Source organism: Schistocerca piceifrons, chromosome X (genome assembly GCF_021461385.2).
Source record: "Schistocerca piceifrons isolate TAMUIC-IGC-003096 chromosome X, iqSchPice1.1, whole genome shotgun sequence".
Taxonomy (NCBI): Eukaryota; Metazoa; Arthropoda; class Insecta; order Orthoptera; family Acrididae; genus Schistocerca; species Schistocerca piceifrons.
Window position 1 is genome coordinate 180,339,603 of NC_060149.1, and position 20,290 is coordinate 180,359,892.

Sequence of the window (20,290 nt, forward strand, 5' to 3'; positions counted from 1 at the left end):
GAAAACTGCGAAACTGATAACCATCCTTAAAGCTGGCAAAGACACAGAAGTCCCCTCGAACAACAGACCGATCAGTCTTCTACATACCATGGGAAAATTGTTAGAGAGGATCATTCTACATTGTTTACAAACAACCTTTTACAGAAAACAACATATTAAGAGCCGAGCAGTTCTGATTTCAAAGAAAAGTCTCAGCAGAGCTCCAGGTGCTTTGAGTTGCTGAACACATTGCATCCAACATAAATGTACAGAAATCCACAGCAGCCATGTTTTTAGACTGGGAAAAATCCTTAGACTATGTGTGCCATGTCAACTTGACTCGGAAGGTACTGCAACAAACACCAATTCCAGATGTTTACACCAAGCTGCTTGAAAGCAATTTAAACAAGAGGCATTTTGCGGTCGAGGTAGACAACAAATGCTCGTTCCGTCGCCAACTGAAAGCAGGCGTCCTCCAAGGGTCTGTGCTTTCCCCAATACTGTATAACATCTACATCAATGACAGTCCCTTGAAGGCAGGGAACCACATTGCCCAATGTGCAGATGACATGGCATTTTACGCCAGTGTAAAATGAAACCATGCTTCTATTAGTAGGCTCCAAAGGCAACTAAGCAGTATAGAAAGCTGGTGCAGATCAAACTAACTCTAGCTAAATGCTGGAAAAACGACCACAGTCTACTTGACCCAAAAGTGACTTGAGCTGCAAAACCATATGATATACGACACAATGCCTCGGAACTTCCTTGGAGGGATGAGGTCAAATATCTTGGCGCAACATTACACAGGAAACTGTTGTACCATCGCCACATTAGAGAAAAGAAAACAAAAGCCCTAAAGCTAACCAAGGCCCTCTACCCACTATGAGGTGGCAAAAACATGAAAATAGAAACGAAAAGAATGCTCTACAAAACAACGGTCCATCATGAGCTATAGATGTTCATCATGGGCAGTAGCATGCCAGACAAGAAGACATCAACTGCAGCTGGTGCAAAACAAGATGCTCAGGTGGATTCTAGGTGCACCATACTAGACCAAATGGCACACCTCCCTGAAAAGTGGGAAATGGACATACTTGATCAGACAATCAGAAAACTAACAGCAAGAATGTTCCCAAAAAATAGACAATCTAAGAGAGAGCTGCTGGCATCTGACGGAAGTAGGCACTCAAAAACCCAAAATCTGGCACAAACAGAAAGTGTGCCGCTCCATTATAGAAGAACCAACAGAGTGCAGACAGAGAACCTAGGAAAATCACACCGTACACTCAGTCCATAGCAAAGAACCCACAACCACAATTAGAACAAAATTAATTGATCCGAAAGGCCACTAACCACATCACATTTTAGAACAGACATACTCATACTCCCACGATAGAGAAATTGTTGGGAGAGCTCTGTAACAATGTGCAGAAAACTTCCATATATCTCCAATAGGAACACAACCAGACCAGCACCACTATACACTGATTAGATAAAATATGTATGACCAGAGATAACCTAGCAACAAAGACGGCTGCAGCAGTGAGAAGACCAAAGAAGAAAGGTCCAACAAAAACAAGCCTTCTCACAAGGCACAGTACTCTACCAAGGGCAGCGGATTGGTGAACTTTTAAGTTCAGCAAATTACAATTCAGACCCCCAAAGTTAAAAGCTAATAAATGGTGCCACTGCAGCACTACTTTACCACTACACAGACACCACCACATGGAAAAATTGGCAAAGCCGATAGGCCTGTTCAACAGTACTGTGACCAAAAAAAAAAAAAAAAAAAAAAAAAAAAAAAAAAAAAAAAAAAAAAAAAAATATGATGTCAATCAGACTCCAGGAATGGCTGAAGATGGCAAGAAGTCGGCTTGCTGAAATATAGTGCCTATTTGATGATGCCATTCGGATTTCTTGTTCTTGTGCTAAAACAGGGGATATTCAGCTTTTAACTGCTGCGTCAGCACATTATGTGACTATTTTACTTGCATATTTCACATGCATATTTTGAATTTTTGTGCATAAATTCGTAGGCCTCCAAGTTTATGAACCTCTCACTGAAATGTTACAAATAATGAGTTTGAAATAATCTTATTTATAGTCATGTTTGCTGCACTGAACATAATAGTTTACTAGCAGCATTCATCGGACACCTTGACAGGAGTCTGCTTACGGCGTGGGTAAAGCAGAAATCATAATCACCAGTCGCTGACACTGAAATTGGAATACACTGACATATGAAGTGTTACAAATTTAAGTTGCCTAGAGTAGTTCTTAGAAACTCCTGCATCAACCAGGAATGTTTGTGGTGGTGTTCATCCTGTAGAGAGAATTTGAAGATTTTCATTAAAAGATGATCTTTCATTGACACCCCCTCCCTCATTTACACATAAATAAACACAGGCTTACCAATTTGGCCTTATTCACATAGAATACCCGAGATAGATTTGTGGATTTTTATTGATATATAACACCAAACAGTGTATATTCAAGACATCTGTGCCCCATTTCACAACTTCTGATATTTGCAATACATCTAAAACACAACTGTCTTAAATCTTTCTCTTTAACCTATCATGGCACACAGGTAGCTGTGCTTGATTAGGCTCTGTATGTAGCTAAAAATAAAAAAAAATAAAATAATAATAATAATAATAAAAAAAACCAGCAGCATGTGGCACCTGAGAATTAACAAAGATTGGTTGGCAGCTGGCCACCTATCACTCAACTTGCTGAAACTTCAATCACAGAGTTATTTTAACTGTAATACGGCCAGAAAGATAAAGGTTTTTCTGTTGAACCTCAATTCAGACTAACTCTGGTAATGGTTCCTTGAAAAATCAATGCTGCTTCACTGCTTCAGTTGGTGTTCAACAGTGCAAGTTGTCTCTGTATAGTTACCTGAAAATTATAACCAACCTAGCACACTCTTTCCTTGAGTTAATAGCTGATGGGAATTCTGCTCAGTTCCCACACAGGTTTTCTTTCTGTATAATGTTCCATTATTCCTTTTACACAAGTGGTGTGGGTTGTATGGCTGCTTATTGGATAAACTTTGATGTAGAAATGTATGTTTAGAAATTGTGCATTTCTGTATAACAAAGGAAAATAAAATTAATTAATTTTTAGCTAGCACTCTAATATTGATGTATCATATGTGGTTAACTGCAAAACATTATCAGTAGGTTCAGTACCAAACTTACCATACTTGTTGCACAAATTTTGTGTGTAAGTTAAGTACTATTTCTTGGTCAAAAAAACATGTATATGGGAAACATTTCTGTCACACGCACAACCCAAGTAATGAAACTTACCTGACTGCACCTTTTCTTGTAAAAAAGACTCTCATGTTACCTCACAGTAAAAAGTATAAATGAGTCAAATTTGTGGACACTGGTGACCAAGCGATATGCTGAACCTTATCTTTTCCACTTATCCTTGAATCTCTCATGAGAATGGTCTCTGTTGGAAAATGCAAAGTGTGCTGGCATGTTGTCATGTTGGAAACTTGTTTCTTCGCAAAATCCGTCAACCAAGAACATCATTAAATCTTTTTGCATAACAGAGGGTGCCTGTGATAAGGTAAGTGCAGCAGAAGGATGTGTGATGCAGTCCACCATGAGATTCCTGCCCATTTGTGTATAAAGGTGTTCTGAAATCTGCAAGAAAGTGGGGCATGTTAGTGTACTTCGTCCCATACAGAAAAACTGACACACAAATATTAGTGTGAAAGCCAAAAATGTGATTCAATTTGTATTTGTTTGTAACGGAAATTGACCCTTTCTAAACATACATTTATACTAAGTTCACTTTACATCCACTAGAAGCATGCAGTAGGAATGGTAGAACTCTATTTATAACGATGGTCTTGTTGGTGAAACGAATCAACTTTCCCATCTGAGATGGATTGCATGCAGCCATGCATAAATCACACAGAGGATTGCACATTGGAGAGACACCACTTTGGGGATTAAATAATTGTTGCACTGTCCTTACAAGTATCTTCTTTTCACTACAGAGCTTACACTGTATGAATGGTTGCTGGTTCTTGAACTGATGGTTTTGTGCAGTGTTATAATAATACAGCACTCCAGCCTCAAAATTTAATGTTTATTGTGTAGTCTTATCAATGAAGGAAAACTAGGGGAAAGATTTGTGTAACCACAAATTTTTGGACAGTGGTAGGAAGGAAGGTCATGAACCACATACCAAAAATCCCTACTGGTGGGGTATGATGTGGGGGATGGGGGAGGGAGATGTTTAAAGGAACTTCTTTGTTTTTTCCTTAAATAACTCATAAACCACAGATCCTAGTGAAAATGTTCCACAGTACAAAATTAGACTACATTAAATTTCCTACAAAAAAGGTCATATTAATGGTTTCTGTGTTGCAGGTGATAAAAAACTGTAGATTTTTAAAAGTAATGTTTTAATGGTGTAAAATTACTGTTTACTGTTAAATGAAGTGAGTTAAGAACAAATATTAAGTGTGTGTACCACATCAAAGTGCAGTAGAGTCATATTAAGGGATAATTTGTGTTCTGAGCTTGTAAGAGGGTGGAGGGGCAGGGGTGGAGGATAGAAATGTGAAGGAAGGTAGGTCACTGGATTGTGGTCATCACTGTCCTCCTTCATAGGTGTGCAAATTGAAAGGGAGCAGGTGCTTGCCCACTCTCATCTACCCCACTTCATCACAAGAAGCAACTACAGGATGTTCCACAAACCTATATTGACCCTTCACAGTGCACCCTATGAATCACCAGCGACGCAGTGCATAGACGTGCCTTGACTTCACTAAGCTCTTGTTTATATAGTGGAGTTATTTTCAGTTTATTAAATGAGTACTTAGTTGCAGTTGTTAAATGAGCTTTCATGTAAAATAAGTTTGTACAAACAATGGATGAGAAGTGCATAATTGGTAGGTGTGAGGTTGCCAGCAACCTTTGTAATGTTATATGGAAAAGGGATTGGATTGCTAAGTGTGGCACCTTGCTGCTGTCTGTCATTGCCAGTGGATTGTAAAGCCATGCAATTGTGTTGTGGTCACATGGTGGTAAATTAATGAATGACCAAAAAGTTGGTGAACTTCTTTCACTATTGATTGTGCTACTGATAGATTGCACAGATCTCTTCCAATCTGGAATTGCTGACATTTATAGAGTGGGTTGCACTGAATGGAGCCACTTATCACACATCCACTGTATATCTTGCAAGATGGGTGTGAATTTGTCTGATGGAATGGGACTGATCATGTTTAAGTCTAGAAGATTAATCTGCTGTAATGCATTTCATGACATAACATTGAAATGTCTGAAGTTCCATAATAGGTAGGAGACACACTTGGGTTGCAGGGGGAGACAATTTAAGCATCTGGACCTTTTCAATAGTTGGGCGATGTGTTTGATACACCTCATGCAGCGAAAAGTATGACAGCCAGTGATAGCGGAGACAAAGAAATCGACATTGTTGAGTACGTATTGACAGCATGTTACATTTGAGACAGGTATGGTAGGCAATTGTAAGCTCCATCTGTTGCTCTAATATAATAGCTCACTTATCAACTGCAAATAAGTATTCAGTTAATAAACTGAAAATAACTCCACTATGTAAACACAATCTCAGTGAAGTCATTTTGTCTTCTCACATAAGAGAATTGGGCAAGAAGTTCTGAAAGGTATAGTGCACCTGAAAAATGAAAGACAAGTAGTGTTCACAGTTGCCTTTCCCGAAAGAATGCTGCAGCTGCCATACAGGATGAGAATCAGTTTCCCCTCTAGCGGTACGGAACAATGTGCACAGATTTATGTAGTTTCTGTCCATGTATGTTTCTTGCATAAGTATTATCAATAACTCGTGTGTGTTCATTGTAGTGTTGATGCACTTTGTGGCAAATAAATACCACCTGGGAAAGCCTGCACGCTGTATTTCCAGTGATTCATAAGACACACTGTGAAGGGTCAGTGTAACTTAGTGAAACACACTGTAGTTTCTTCTTGTGACGCAGTGCAGTAAATAGAGAGGGACAGTACCTGCTCGCTCTTCAGTTTGCAGACCTGTGAAGGAAGGAAGTGCATGACCATAATCCGATGACTCTCCTTCCGCCCCTGTCTCCTCCACCAGTGTATACCACCTGAACGCAATTTATTGCTTAATGTGGCTTTACTGCACTTAGACATGGTACATGCTTTTAACCCTGTGATGCACTTGCCCACTGCAGTGGATAGTGTTCATTTAACTTCTTGGACATTTTCAGTCAGTCCTGAGACTGCAAATGCACACAGGGCACAGCACCAGTAGAGAGTGTCCACTGGAGTGGGCTGTGGGTATTTGCAGCTTCAGGACTGATTGAAAGTGCTGGAGAAGTGCAGTAACAGCTGTCCACTGCAGTGGACAAATGTACCATAACATTAACATTTGGTATTAGACCCCTTCAGCTAATGGCAAACAGTAATTTTATATCATTAAAACACTATTTTTAATAACCAGCCAGTTTTGAGTTGCCTGCAACGTAGAAGTAATTAGTACTAGAGAAAAAATGAATAACACTTTTTTTATAGTAGATTTAATGTAGTTTACTTTTGAACTGGGAAATAATTTCAGTAGAAGATGCGGTTTTTCCAACTCAAGAAAAACGCAAGAAAGTGATTTTTAAATGCCCTCTACACCCACCCCCATGCTAACACCCCACCAGTGGGCATTTTGAATGTGATGTTCATGACATTCCCTCCTATTACTGTACAAACATTTGACTATACGAATTATACCCGTTTGAACTTGTTTTGGTCTTCATTGACTGGGCTAATATGCTGTGTGTCCCACAATATATGCACAAATTAAGACTTTTATCTACAACTATCAATCATTTGGTGTAAATGTAATCTAGAGTATGGTGTGCAGTGTGTAAGTGGCTCTTAAGTTAATATGCCTTGCACACTTACCACAATATAGTCTTTCTTTTCCCCTGGTAATATGGTGTGCTAGTAGGCTGGCAGTGACATGGAGTAATGGTGTAAGGTTGTAACAAATTGCCGATGACAGTGTCCTTGTGAAATAGCGAGATGCTGATATTTGCATTCGATTTTTGACTCTTTGCAGTCAATCTCCCAGTAACTCTGTGTCACTCAACATGGTGAATAATTGGATTAGTTGACTTTGGACATTTTAAACTTTTATTTCACTGATATCTCTAATGCAGTTTATCTCCATATGTCAGTTTGTACCAGCGTGCTATACTTCTTGTGCCTTAGAAATTAGGTAACATGTATTCAGATACATGCAGTAAACCAATTCGATATGTACTAAATGCCTCCCATTTATTTAATGTATTACTGATACTTTATTTGCTTGAGTGAGATATAATCCTTCAAATTGTTATAAAGTTGCATTGTTTCTTATGTGAGTACTTGTTATAATACATTACAGTAAACATGTAGTTCCCTTTGTGGGGAGGTGACGTGTGAACATCAGGGAAACAGAAGAACTGTGACTGGGTTAAGCTCAAGAAATGAACTGTTTAGGACTCCTGAGTCAAAAGCATACTGCATAAACAAACTGTCAGTCATCACAGTGAGCTGCTGTAGAGGACTTCTGGTAAAGTTCTCTCCCAATGTCCATGATAGAATGATCCATCAAGAGATTATAGGACACAATGTTCATGGTTGTACTTTTCCCCAGGAGTCACAAGTCAAAATAATTAATGATCAACATGCAAATGAATTCTTTGTAGCAGTGAAAAGGAATTGTACACATAGTGAGTGACATTACACCATTTGGGTGGATCCAATAGCGAGTCAGGTGTGAGAGGGTATTATGTTAAAATTGTCGTGTATCTGGAGCAGATGAAAAGAAACACTTTGTTTATGTGAGGGAAATACCACAGGAACACCTTTTCTGCCCTAGGAGTCCATGAAGGTTTTGGTGCTAGTGATGTCCAGAGATGGTTTTCAGTTTTTTAATTATATTGTTTAAGCATTATGACATACTGCTGACCTCATATGGATTTATTTTTGTGGGAGGAAGGTGAAGTGTTCGATGTAACAAACAATGACAGGCACTCCAGAAGAGCTAATTGTCTGTGTGGCTGAAACTGCATCCATTATTTGTGGAAGTCCCTGTTGTTTTGAGTGTGTTAGACATTCATTAGCACACAGATGCCAGTTGTGCATTAATATAAACACATTATGTTTTCAGCAACATCTCTAAAACGATATTTATCAAGTGGCAATTTTAATGCCATCTGAGAAGATGTCTAGCATAAAAACCTGTAGTGATCTAGCAGGGAAGCATTGCACTTGTGACATTTTTGTCACATAAGAAATGTTTCTTTTAATCTCCTCCAAACACTCTAAAATTTTCTGTATATAGTTTTCTTATACTTTACGTGCATAGACAAAGGAAAATTGGAGCAGCCCATAGTTGACCACTCATATGACTTGTAAGGTTGTTCAGTATTTTACAAATCTACTATGGTATCAACCAATCATGCAAAGGAGATATTTGTGTCTGGGACAGCATCAAGAACAGGAACTAACATTCAGTTTTGTTCCAAGAAGAGGAAAAATATCTTTCCAAGCAGATACGTTGTTAACAAGGGAGGGGGTGAGGGAGGGAAAGGGGGGGTATTGATAAAGTATTAGCATTCCAGGAGTGGCTGGTGTTCAGTATGATCTTTGATGGAAATAATTCTTAATCTTAATCTGGGCCACCTATAGGATAGAAACTGGTCAGCTAGTTCGGGATAAGAAGTTTCATTGTGATGTCCAAAAGTGCAAATTCATAACTCACTCAAGAAGAGGTCAAATACAGTGAGTGGAGATGTACTGAAAGTGAAGAAATATTGAATAGAGCAATCTTTTGTTATGTTACAAAGTGACATATTAGTGTTAAACCTGACATTTGATAAAGTTATCACTGAAGAGTATTGGGTACAAGCAACCATCACTCTTTAGTTTGTTCCAAAATATAACACTGTTATATGATGGGCTTACAGTGCAGTCTGGAATTGATACTGCTGTACATATGGATCGCCTCCATTATTTGTACATTTCTTCGCAGACTCAAAGGAAAAGGGACAACTATCTTTGACCTTCTGATAGGACATTTCCTGTTATCATAGAAAGCTTTTGCTATTAATACATGATAATGCTTTTCTCCATGAAGTTCAAATGATGGGCAACATGCCACAAAATTGAGTATCTCTTGAATGATGCTGCTGACAGGTTTTTCAGACTACAGTCATATTGGATATGACTGTGAGCCACTTCGAAACTAGGGCAGTATATCTTGCGAACTGTTTTGTTGGAAGCCTGCTGCCCTTGAGAAATGGCAATATATCACTCATTAACTCATTATTAATATTGTGAAATCTGTAGCACTCAGACTGGAAGTAGTACTGTCTGTTTGACGTGATCTCATACTGTATCAGAGGACAGAAATTATGGCTACTTCACTTTTTTATGAATTATGCCTTTGATGAAGCAGTTGTTTCTCGTGTCTGTAAATCTGCTGAGCTCTTGCATCTGTATAAACCAACATATTGTACCATATGCATCATTATATCTTCCTATGTGTGACATCAGTATGAACAGAAAGTGTATCTGTATATAACTTTAAATACCTCGTCTGGCACCCAATTGTTTTGTACAACTGTTACAAAGCTATCATTCAGAATGAATGTTTATTCATAAATTGTTTGTTTGCAGTGTGTGATATCCTATTGCTGAGTATCCTATGGAACATAACAGCAGGGAGTTCTATGGTCATTTGAATCATTTGATTGCCACTTACCTTGAACCCTAGATAAATGGACAGGACACACTTAGAGTTAACTCACAACTTAAAACTTGTGCATTATTAGTTGTACATTTATATTAGAATGTTAACTGTTTGTCTGTTCTCATATATGTGTGTATTTTCCTGCATCTTGAGAATCCTATGTGCCAGAATTTGGAGAGACTGTGACATCTTCAGCAGCTATCTTTCATACTATCTCCTGAGCATAACATTCTGATGACAGGAAAGTCAGTGTTGCTTTTAAATGTGGGTGTCTGTGAGCTTTCTTACAGTTGTTTGTTTTAACAAATGTTAGTCAAGTAAGTCTTTTCCTTTGTGTATAGTGTTTATGTAAATATTTTATTTTATTTATAAATATAAGGATAATAATGTAGATGTGACTTGATAAATAGTACTGCATGCATGATTCAGTATTCTTTCTTTTATGTCTGTTTCAGGACTCCAACCAAGAAAGGGCTTTCTGATACGGGACTTGGACTTCGCATTCATAGATCATCCTCTCAACAGAAAAGCTGCCAACAAGCCTTTTGCAATAAAAGTTTGGTGACAGTTGCATGAGTATGTATCCATTATCTAAAAGATCTTGGGCTTTCATTGTCCTAATTCTGTACTGTGTGATCACTCATCTAAACAAGGCTTAAAGATTTGTAGCACAGTTGTCACATAAAGCTATGCTTAAAATTGTAACTTGAAATGCAAGCAGGTAAGTTGTGATAGCCATTTCTCGTTATCATTGCCACCACCACCACCACCACCACCCAAGGTGCTCGTTCTCTGTGTGCAGTTCATGACTTAAGTTAAGTAGGTAAAACCTGCAATGTTAATGTTTCCCTGCTTGTACTGTAAACATGTCCTCATTTACTCCTTGTTTTTTTCCTAAGACTTATTTATTTTTAATTTATTATTGCTATGCCATGTATTGGGCAAAGTAAGACTTAATCTTTTCATTTGCATTGATGCTCCTTAGGCTTATACCAGTCATTGTGTCTAACAATTACAGATCAGTGTCTTCTGCGGACCCATCTGCCACTTTTTGTGTCTATTCTTCTAACATACATTCTTTCAAACAGTATTTAAATGATTGCACACAACATGCAAATATCAATTTTACTTTATTTGTGGTGCTGTTGTACAGTATGTTTTCAAGGCTCTCTACATTTTTAGACAATACATTTGTAAAAGAAATCAGCAATCACACATTATAACATACTAGCCTCTTGGCTGTGTTGTATTTGAAGGCTGTCCACAGTCATTGCACTTGTGAATGTAAATTTCACAGTTGTAACAAAAACCTGTACTACCAGAACAATTAATGTGAGTGCATGTCACAAATTCATAAATTACTTCTATTACCAAATAGAATTGCTGATCGTCTAAACATTATTATAGAGTCTTACTACAGCTATTTCATTTGTATTCATAAGTATGATGGCTTTGGACACCCTGTAAATACAACATGTGCAAGAGATATGTATGGCACAATATGAGATTGTCAAATTTTGACAAACGTATTATCTAAAAATGTCCAGATACTTACAAATGGCCAAAAATTGTACAGTAGTACAACAGATAAAGTAAAACTGACATTTCCAAGCAGTTTGCAATCTTTTAAACAACTTGCTGCAACCATGGACACAAGTTCAGTTAAAAGCACAAATCTGAAACAGAAGTTCTCATTTTTCAGTGCATGTGGATGTGTCAAATGTTTGGGGCCAAAATTTTATAATTGGCGGGGGATTCTAAATGGATTACTTTGGTATGTGGAAGTAACGGTCAAAAATGAATTATTGTTGTTGTTGTGGTATTCAGTCCTGAGACTGGTTTGATGCAGCTCTCCATGTTACTCTATCCTGTGCAAGCTTCATCATCTCCCAGTACCTACTGCAACCTACATCCCTCTGAATCTGTTTAGTGTATTCATCTCTTGGTCACCCTCTACGATTTTTAACCTCCACGCTGCCCTCCAATACTAAATTGGTGATCCCTTGATGCATCAAAACATGTCCTACCAACCGATCCCTTCTTCTAGTCAAGTTGTGCCACAAACTCCTCTTCTCCCCAATTCTGCTCAATACGTCCTCATTAGTTGTTGTGTTGGCAGAAGAGCCAACACCGTGTTACTAGAGGAGGCTGAAATACACACGTTTTAGCTCACGCAGGCTGGTGTGAGGAGGGAAGAACTATACTGACATGAGGTCTGGAACATGACAAGGAATGAGAATTCAGGAAGCGGACATAATTAGTCTGATACTTAACTTTAATCCATTAATGATGAACATTGCTCTTGATGGTACATGATTCACAATATTATCTGTTCAGAATAGTAACGGAATATGGCACCTTGCTAGGTCGTAGCAAATGACGTAGCTGAAGGGTACGCTAAACTGTCGTCTCTGCAAATGAGAGCGTTTGTAGGCAGTGAACCATTGCTAGCAAAGTCAGCTGTACAACTGGGCGAGTGCTAGGGAGTCTCTCTAGACTAGACCTGCTGTGTGGCGGTGCTCAGTCCGTGATCACTGATAGTGGCGAACCGCGGGTCCGACGTATACTAACGGACCGCGGCCGATTTAAAGGCTACCACCTAGCAAATGTGGTGTCTGGCGGTGACACCACATTAGTTATGTGATCTACCCATCTAATCTTCAGCATTCTTCTGTAGCACCACATTTCGAAAGCTTCTATTCTCTTCTTGTCCAAATTATTTATCGTCCATGTTTCACTTCCATACATGGCTACACTCCGTACAAATATTTTCAGAAACGACTTCCTGACAATTAAATCAATATTTGATGTTAACAAATTTCTCTTCTTCAGAAATGCTTTCCTTGCCATTGCCAGTCTACATTTTATATCCTATGTACTTCGACCATCATCAGTTATTTTGCTCCCCAAATAGCAAAACTCCTTTACAACTTTAAGTGTCTCATTTCCAAATCTAATTCCCTCAGCGTGACCTGACTTAATTTGACTACATTCCATTATCCTCGTTTTGCTTTTGTTGATGTCCACCTTATATCCTCCTTTCAAGACACTATCCATTCCATTCAGCTGCTCCTCCAGGTCCTTTGCTGTCTCGGACAGAATTACAATGTCATCGGCGAACCTCAACGTTTTTATTTCTTCTCCATGGACTTTAATACCTACTTCGAATTTTTCTTTTGTTTCCTTCACTGCTTGCTCAATATACAGATTGAATAACATCGGGGAGAGGCTACAACCCTGTCTCACTCCCTTCCCAACCACTGCTTCCCTTTCATGTCCCTCGACTCTTATAACTGCCATCTGGTTTCTGCACAAATTGTAAATAGCCTTTCACTCCCTATATTTTACCCCTGCTACCTTCAGAATTTGAAAGAGAGAATTCCAGTCAACATTGCCAAAAGCTTTTTGTAAGTCTACAAATGCTAGAAACGTAGGTGTGTCTTTCCTTAATCTATTTTGTAAGATAAGTCATAGGGTCAGTATTGCCTCACGTGTTCCAGTCTTTCTACGGAATCCAAACTGATCTTCCCCGAGGTCGGCTTCTACTAGTTTTTCCATTCGTCTGTAAAGAATTTGCGTTAGTATTTTGCAGCCGTGACTTAGTAAACTGATAGTTCGGTAATTTTCACATCTGTCAACACCTGATTTCTTTGGGATTGGAATTATTATATTCTTCTTGAAGTCTGAGGGTATTTCGCCTGTCTCATACATCTTGCTCACCAGATGGTAGAGTTTTGTCAGGACTGGCTCTCCCAAGGCTGTCAGTAGTTCTAATGGAATGTTGTCTACTCCTGGGGCCTTGTTTCGACTCAGGTCTTTCAGTGCTCTGTCAAACTCTTCACGCAGTATCATATCTCCCATTTCACCTTCATCTACATCCTCTTCCATTTTCATAATATTGTCCTTGAGTACATTGCCCTTGTATAGACCCTCTATATACGCCCTCCACCTTTCTGCTTTCCCTTCTTTGCTTAGAACTGGGTTTCCATCTGAGCTCTTGATATTCATACAAGTGGTTCTCTTTTCTCCAAAGGTCTCTTTAATTTTCCTGTAGGCAGTATCTATCTTATCACTGGTGAGATAAGCCTCTATATCCTTACATGCGTCCTCTAGCCATCCCTGCTTAGCCATTTTGCACTTCCTGTCAATTTCATTTTTGAGACGTTTGTATTCCTTTTTGCCTGTTTCATTTAGTGCATTTTTATATTTTCTCCTTTCATCAATTAAATTCAATATGAATATGTTGTTATTTTTTTTTATATATAAGTAACTTGACAGTGCGGCAACAGATAAAGCTTCTAGTAACTCTTTAGTGGCAATCAGTAGTTTCAGTACACTTACAGCAGCAATGAATATGATTTTGATGCACTATCTCAAATATTGCAATTGACTGCTATACAATGACGCAAGCTACCAAGACCCTTCCAACCAGTTCCTTTACCCTTTTTAGTGGGGTTTCATTCTTGCAACAACTAAATGTAAACCAATGGTATAAAATCTGTAGACGTGAGGTCCAGCAATTGTGCTGGTTATGAATATAACCTCCACTTCAAACCAAGATTGAGAGTATTTGCATTAAGGTTTTCACGGGTATTAATATTGACATGGAATGCTGTACTGTCATGATGAAACCACATCCTCTTGTGAACAAGAAGTGTTACTGTCTGCAATAAAAGTGGCTTCACATCTTGAATCAACATCTGGTAATGAGCACCATTCAAATAGGGTGGCAGCACGTGAGGTGAGGTACTGTTTTTGACATTATAAAATTACAGCCCATGAGCTTAAGAAAATCATTGCTGATGATAAAGTAAGAATTTGTCAGACAGGTTTTCTTCACACTAGATATTGTGGCTGTTGAAAATGTGTTCATGGTTTTAAAGAGGCCTCATCCTGAACCATGAAAACTAGGAATTTCAGCAGTGCAGTACTGAGTTAGATAATGCATTGATAGAATTGAACTCTGCATTCAAAATTAGTTGCTGCTCCACTTCTCACTGCATTCTCCCAACCTCTCTCGCTCCCTTGCTGCCCCTACCTTTTCACTGTTCCATTTGCGAATGGTGAGTGGGAAGAACAAAAGTTGGTAATCTATGGATGAGATTTCAATTGTAACATTTCTCATCATGGTCTTTTTTGGGAGACAGATGTGGCACCCACCTGGAGCTCACAGTTTTTTCGTTAGTTCGTGCATGGTGCCTACAGGGTCTTGGGCTGTGGCAGCCCATTCTTCCTTCCCAGGCTGTTTTTCCTTTCCCGTGCCCTCCGTCCCTATCCTCGCTCCTTCCTGGCTGTGTCGTCCTTCCCCGCAGTTGGTCTTCTTACTTATTCAATTTGGCTATCCATCTGGTTTCCTGTATTCTTTGCAGTGTTATTTCACTTGCCTTTTCTTATTCATCCTTCTGTTTTGGCATTTTTGTTCCCCCTTTGTTGTTTGAGTTCCACTTGTAAACTTTCTCTGTGTAGTGAGAGCCATTTGGGGAAGAACTCCCTCCCTAGCATCTACAGCATGGATTCCTCTGCCCCCTTCCTTCCCCTCTTCCTTTTCTCCTGTAGGCCCCCTCAGTGGTGCTAGGTGGCAAGCACATGCAGCCAGTTCTTGTGGTGGGGCTCTTATGTGCCCATCTGGCTGAGCCCCCTGATAACACAGGGGTCACACTTGTGATAACTGAGCTGTTGCCTCACCATGTATGCCTTGGAGTGGTAGCTTGTCATTCTTTGGTACCCCCGGCAATGGGCACTGTGCCAGATGGCCCTTGCTGTGTCTGGATGGTGCCCATGGGAAGAGCCCATGTTCGGAGTAGATGGTATCAGGGTGGATGCTTTGCTTATGAAATGTATCAAGCTCCAGAAATCTGGCTGTTCTTCTATGGCCATCTCTTTGGTTGATAACTGATAATTGAATACTGCTTCTTGTGACCCTATGGCCTTCCCTTCCCTGGCTACACCGTGGGAGGTGGGCCAGTATTGCCAGTTTGGGGTGAAACACTTTCCCCACCACCTGGTCTGTACTAGGATGGACGAGGACACATTCACTACCACAAAGCTGTTACTTTTTGTGGAAAATATCAAAAGTTTGGCAAAGTGGAGTTTTTCAGTGAGATACAGTTGGGTTTCTTGTTGATCAAAACTATTTCTGATGCTCAATCTGCAGTCATTTGTGCTTACGATAATTGTGGAGACTTTGCAGTGTGTTCTACACATCACCAGTCTTTGAATATGGTTCAGGGACTGATTTTTCATAGGTACCTCATCCTCTATACTGATGAGGAGCTCCAGGCCAATCTTGAATGGAGGGGCATTCATTTTGTTCAGTGTGTGTAGAAAGGTCATAAGGATGATTGCACAAATACGGGTGCCTTTCTGTTGGCTTTTGAGAGAGATACCCTCCTGGAGAAGGTCAAGGTTATGGATTTTTCTGTGACCTGAAGCCGTATGTCCCACCACCCATGATGTATTTTCGGTGCTTACATTACGGGCACATCTTCCCGCTATGTGGTGAATGCAGACACCCACCCCATGTGGGGTGCCCTTGTGTACCACCACCCGTGTGTGTGTTAATTGTCAGAATCGTCACTCTCCACGCTCACCAGACTGGCCATGTTATAGGAAAGAAAAGACGTTACAAGAGTGTAAGTCCCTTGATCATTTCATCTTACACTGAGGCTTGTCAGAAATATCACTGACTTCATCCTGTGTTGATGACTTCTACTTTTACCTCTGTTACATCCTTTCCCCTCATTCTTCCTTACCCCAGTCCCGTCAGCCTCTTGTCTCCCCCTCCCCTACAATTCCCATGCCCTCCCCTCCGTGTGCAGCTCCCTCCTCCCCGGCCAAATAAATGTCCGCCTTCTTTGGCACCTGTCAGTGATGTAGCTCTCTTCTGAGACCTGACGTCACCCCCATCCTCATTGGTTCTGGGTGATGACCATGTGTGATTGGCTTCAGCCTGTTCACCTCCCATTTAGATACCGACTGTGTGCTTATTAAGTGGAACTGTAATTGATACTACCGTTATCTTCCAGAGTTGCTATGCCTTATTACCTTTCACTTGGCACCTTATGTTGTCCTCCTGGAATCTCATTTTACTGATGCTCCCTCACTAACCCTTCGTGGGTTCCTTGCTTTGTTGGAAGTGGGCTGGCCCTTTGAGGGCTTCTTCTGGCGTTTGCACATTGGTCCATATGGATATTCTTAGCACATGGTTCCCACTTCATACCACATTGGAAGTAGTTGCCATCTGGGTCCACGTGGACTCTGCAGTCACAGTTTGCATTCTGTATTTCCCTCCTGACAGGCCACCTATATCTGCTGCCATAACTGCCTTCCTTCAGCAACTCCCCCCTCTCTTCCTCTCCCTAGAGAATTTTAATGCCCATCACCCTTTGTGGGACATTGTTTTTTCATATAGTCGTGTCATGTTGACCACAACCTGTGCCTTCTTAATGATGGTTCTCCTACTCATTTTAGTGCACAAATGGCACTTTCTCTGCCATTGCAATTTCACTCTCTTAACCTCCCTGTCTTGCTTCCTTACACTGGTCAAAAAGTGATGATCTCTGTGATAGTGACCACTGCCCATTGATTCTCTCATTCCATTCCCACCTTCTGATGATCAGGTTAATCCTGCTGGGCTTTCCATCATGCTGATTGACTTCTATATATCTCCCAGCTCACATTTACACAGTCTTTGCCAGGTTGTATTGATGAGGTCATATGTGATCTATCCGATAAGATAATCTGCACTGTTGGAATTGCCATTCCCAGCTTGGCAGGTCTCATTCACCATTGGCTGGTTCTGTGGTGGAGCATGGTCATTGCCACTGCTATCTGTGATCGTCATCATGCCTTGTAACATCCTGCATAGCACCTGTCCTCTGCTGGTCTTATTGCCTTTAAACATCTTCACTCCAAAGCCCTTCACTTAATCAAACAGGGCAAGTGAGTGTGTTGGGAATGTTTTATCTTATCTTTAGGTTATTCTGTCCCTTCATAACAGGTGTGGGCTACACTCTGCACTCTCCAAGATTGTCAGAAGCAGTCTTCCATTCTGGGGCTTGCCCTTCCAGGTGGTCTTTGTACAGATCCATCAGTTCTTACAGAACATCTCGCGACTCATTTTGTGACAGCATCAGTGTATGCTTCCTATCTAGCTGCCTTCCTCATCCATAAAGAGTGGGCTGAAGCTTCTTGTTTATGTTTCACCCCTTATCAGGCGGAATCCTACAATGAACCAATTACTGACTGGGAGCTTCTTCTGGCCCTCTCTTCTTTCCGCAATTCAGGCTCTAGCCCAGATTTTGTCAGTAGCCAGTTGCTTAAACAACTCAGTCTTCCATGATGACAGTATCTCCTCCAGGTGTTTAATTGTATTTTGTTCAAAGGCATTTCTCCACCCTCAACTGAGAGACAGTACTGTGGTTCCTGTCCTTAAGGTTGGGAAGAATCCATCATCCCTTGATTGTTACTGGCCAGTCAGCCTGACCAGTGTCCACTGAATTTACTAGGATGGGTGAAGGCTTCTCGGCTCAATTGGGTGCTTGAGTCTCGGGACCTTTTATCTCCTTACCGGCATGGCTTTTGGGAGGGACAGTCTCTGATTGATCATATGCTTCGATAGGGAATGGCAGTTTGGCAGGCCTTTTCTCAGTGCTGTTATCTTGTTGCAGTTTTCTTCAGTCTTTGTAAGGCCTATGACACAATTTGTCTCCCTCACATTCTCTTGATGCTCCATTAATGGTATCTTAGGAACCCCCTACCTCTCCTCCCCTACCCCCTGATTATTATTCACCACTTCCTGTACCACCAGTTGTTCAGAGTCTGGGTTGGCACTGTTCTCAGCTCTCTGCAGACCCAGGAGAATGGCACTGCACAGGGCTCCTTCTTAAGTATCCTTTTTCTCATCACTGGTAATGGACTTGTGGCCTCTGCCACACCTTAGTCACCCCTACTCTGTATGTGGACGATTTCTGTATTTGGGCTAGCTCCCACTCGGTGGCCTCTGTGAAATGACAGCTGGAGGTTGCCATCCAGCGTGCTTCTATGTGGACCCTCTTGCGTGGTTTTCAGTCCGCTCCTCTTCAGTCAAGGCTGGTACATTTCTGTCACCATACTATGGTCTATCCTGATCTGGAGCTCTAGCTCGACTTCCAACCCCTGACCGTGGTCCTCCAGTTCCATTTCTTGGCTCTTCTTTTTGACAACAAGCTTACTTGGTTGCCCAATATCTGTCATCTGAAGGTTGGCTCAGGTGTCCTTCGCTTCCTTGCCCACACCTCTTCGGGTTCAGATCGTTTGACCCTTCTCCACCTTTACTGGGTACTAGTTCTCTCTCATCTGGACTATGGTTGCCAAATTCATTGGTCAACTGGCCCTTCGATGCTGCTCCTCTTGGACCCAATTCATCATCCCAGTATTCATTTAGTCACCAGTGCATTTCGTGCTCTGGCATCACCCCACTTTTAATTCAGCAGCCCCAGCTTCTGGTCTCCTATGCCATCACTATCCACTCTTCCTTGGCCACCCCTCCTTTTCTATTCTTTTTGGCTATCACCCGTCCACTGCCGCCCTTGAGTGGGTTTACCGGTTGGGCTCTGCCTCGCATTTGTCTGCCGTGACTTCCATGTCATTTCCTTATCCTTTTTCCCATGTTCTCTCCTGACCCACCCCCTTCCCCACCCTTAGGTTAGTTCCTTGATCCCAGTTTCGGATGTATTTCTTGCACGTCCCAAAAGCCTCCATCACTCCAATGGTGTTCTGAACACTCTTACAGGAGCTTCAGAATTCCATTGTTTTTTATACCCATGGCTCTAAATCCACTGATCATGTGGGATATGCCTTCACATCTTCTGTTGGCCTGCTGCATGTGGGGTGCTATTGTATAACATTCATGTCTCCATAACATTTTCTTGCAGTATTCCAGGAACTGCTTTTACATCTGTTGAGTATGTCATATTAAAAATGATATATTTCATTATATCTGCTAGGATGTGGTGAAACCATTCACAAACCTGGGATGATCTTTGGTTAGCTCATAGCTTGTTCACTGAATGACAATTCATAACTGTATCGAATGTCTATCGAAAATCAAGGAACATGGCTCCAACTGGGATGTGGTTGTATATGGCAAATATGCCAGCTGAGGTTTGCAGGATCTCTGCTGTCAGAATCCATGCTGATTCATACAGAGCAGATTTTAGTATTCCATAATTCAGCAGACTGAAGCAATGATGTAGGCCAACAATTATGTGACTAAGCAAAATGGCACGCTGATAGACATTGGCTTCACATTTTGGAGGATGGCAGTTCAAATCTGCTTCTTGTCATCTAAATTTATATTTTCTGTTCTTTCTGTAAACTGCTTTGTCAGGATGGTTCCTTGGAAAAGGACATAGATTGGTATCTCCCCCCCCCCCCCCCCCTCCCCATTCCCTAATTTGAACTCATGTTTTTTCTTGATTTGGATGGGATTTAAAATACTAGTAATGTTCCTTACAATTATGTCTTACGACATCTCTTGAAATTGAGAAAGACC

General features: G+C 40.7%; 1 protein-coding gene across 5 annotated transcripts in view; it reads left to right on the forward strand.

Moving 5' to 3' along the window:
- Positions 1–20,290, forward strand: part of LOC124722112 — a 398,005-nt gene that overhangs the window by 120,867 nt on the left and 256,848 nt on the right. For all 5 annotated transcript variants that reach the window (XM_047247319.1, XM_047247317.1, XM_047247315.1 and 2 more), the window contains exon 2: positions 10,212–10,332. The gene's annotated coding sequence lies outside the window, so the exon portion shown is untranslated. The remainder of the gene's footprint in view (positions 1–10,211; positions 10,333–20,290) is intronic.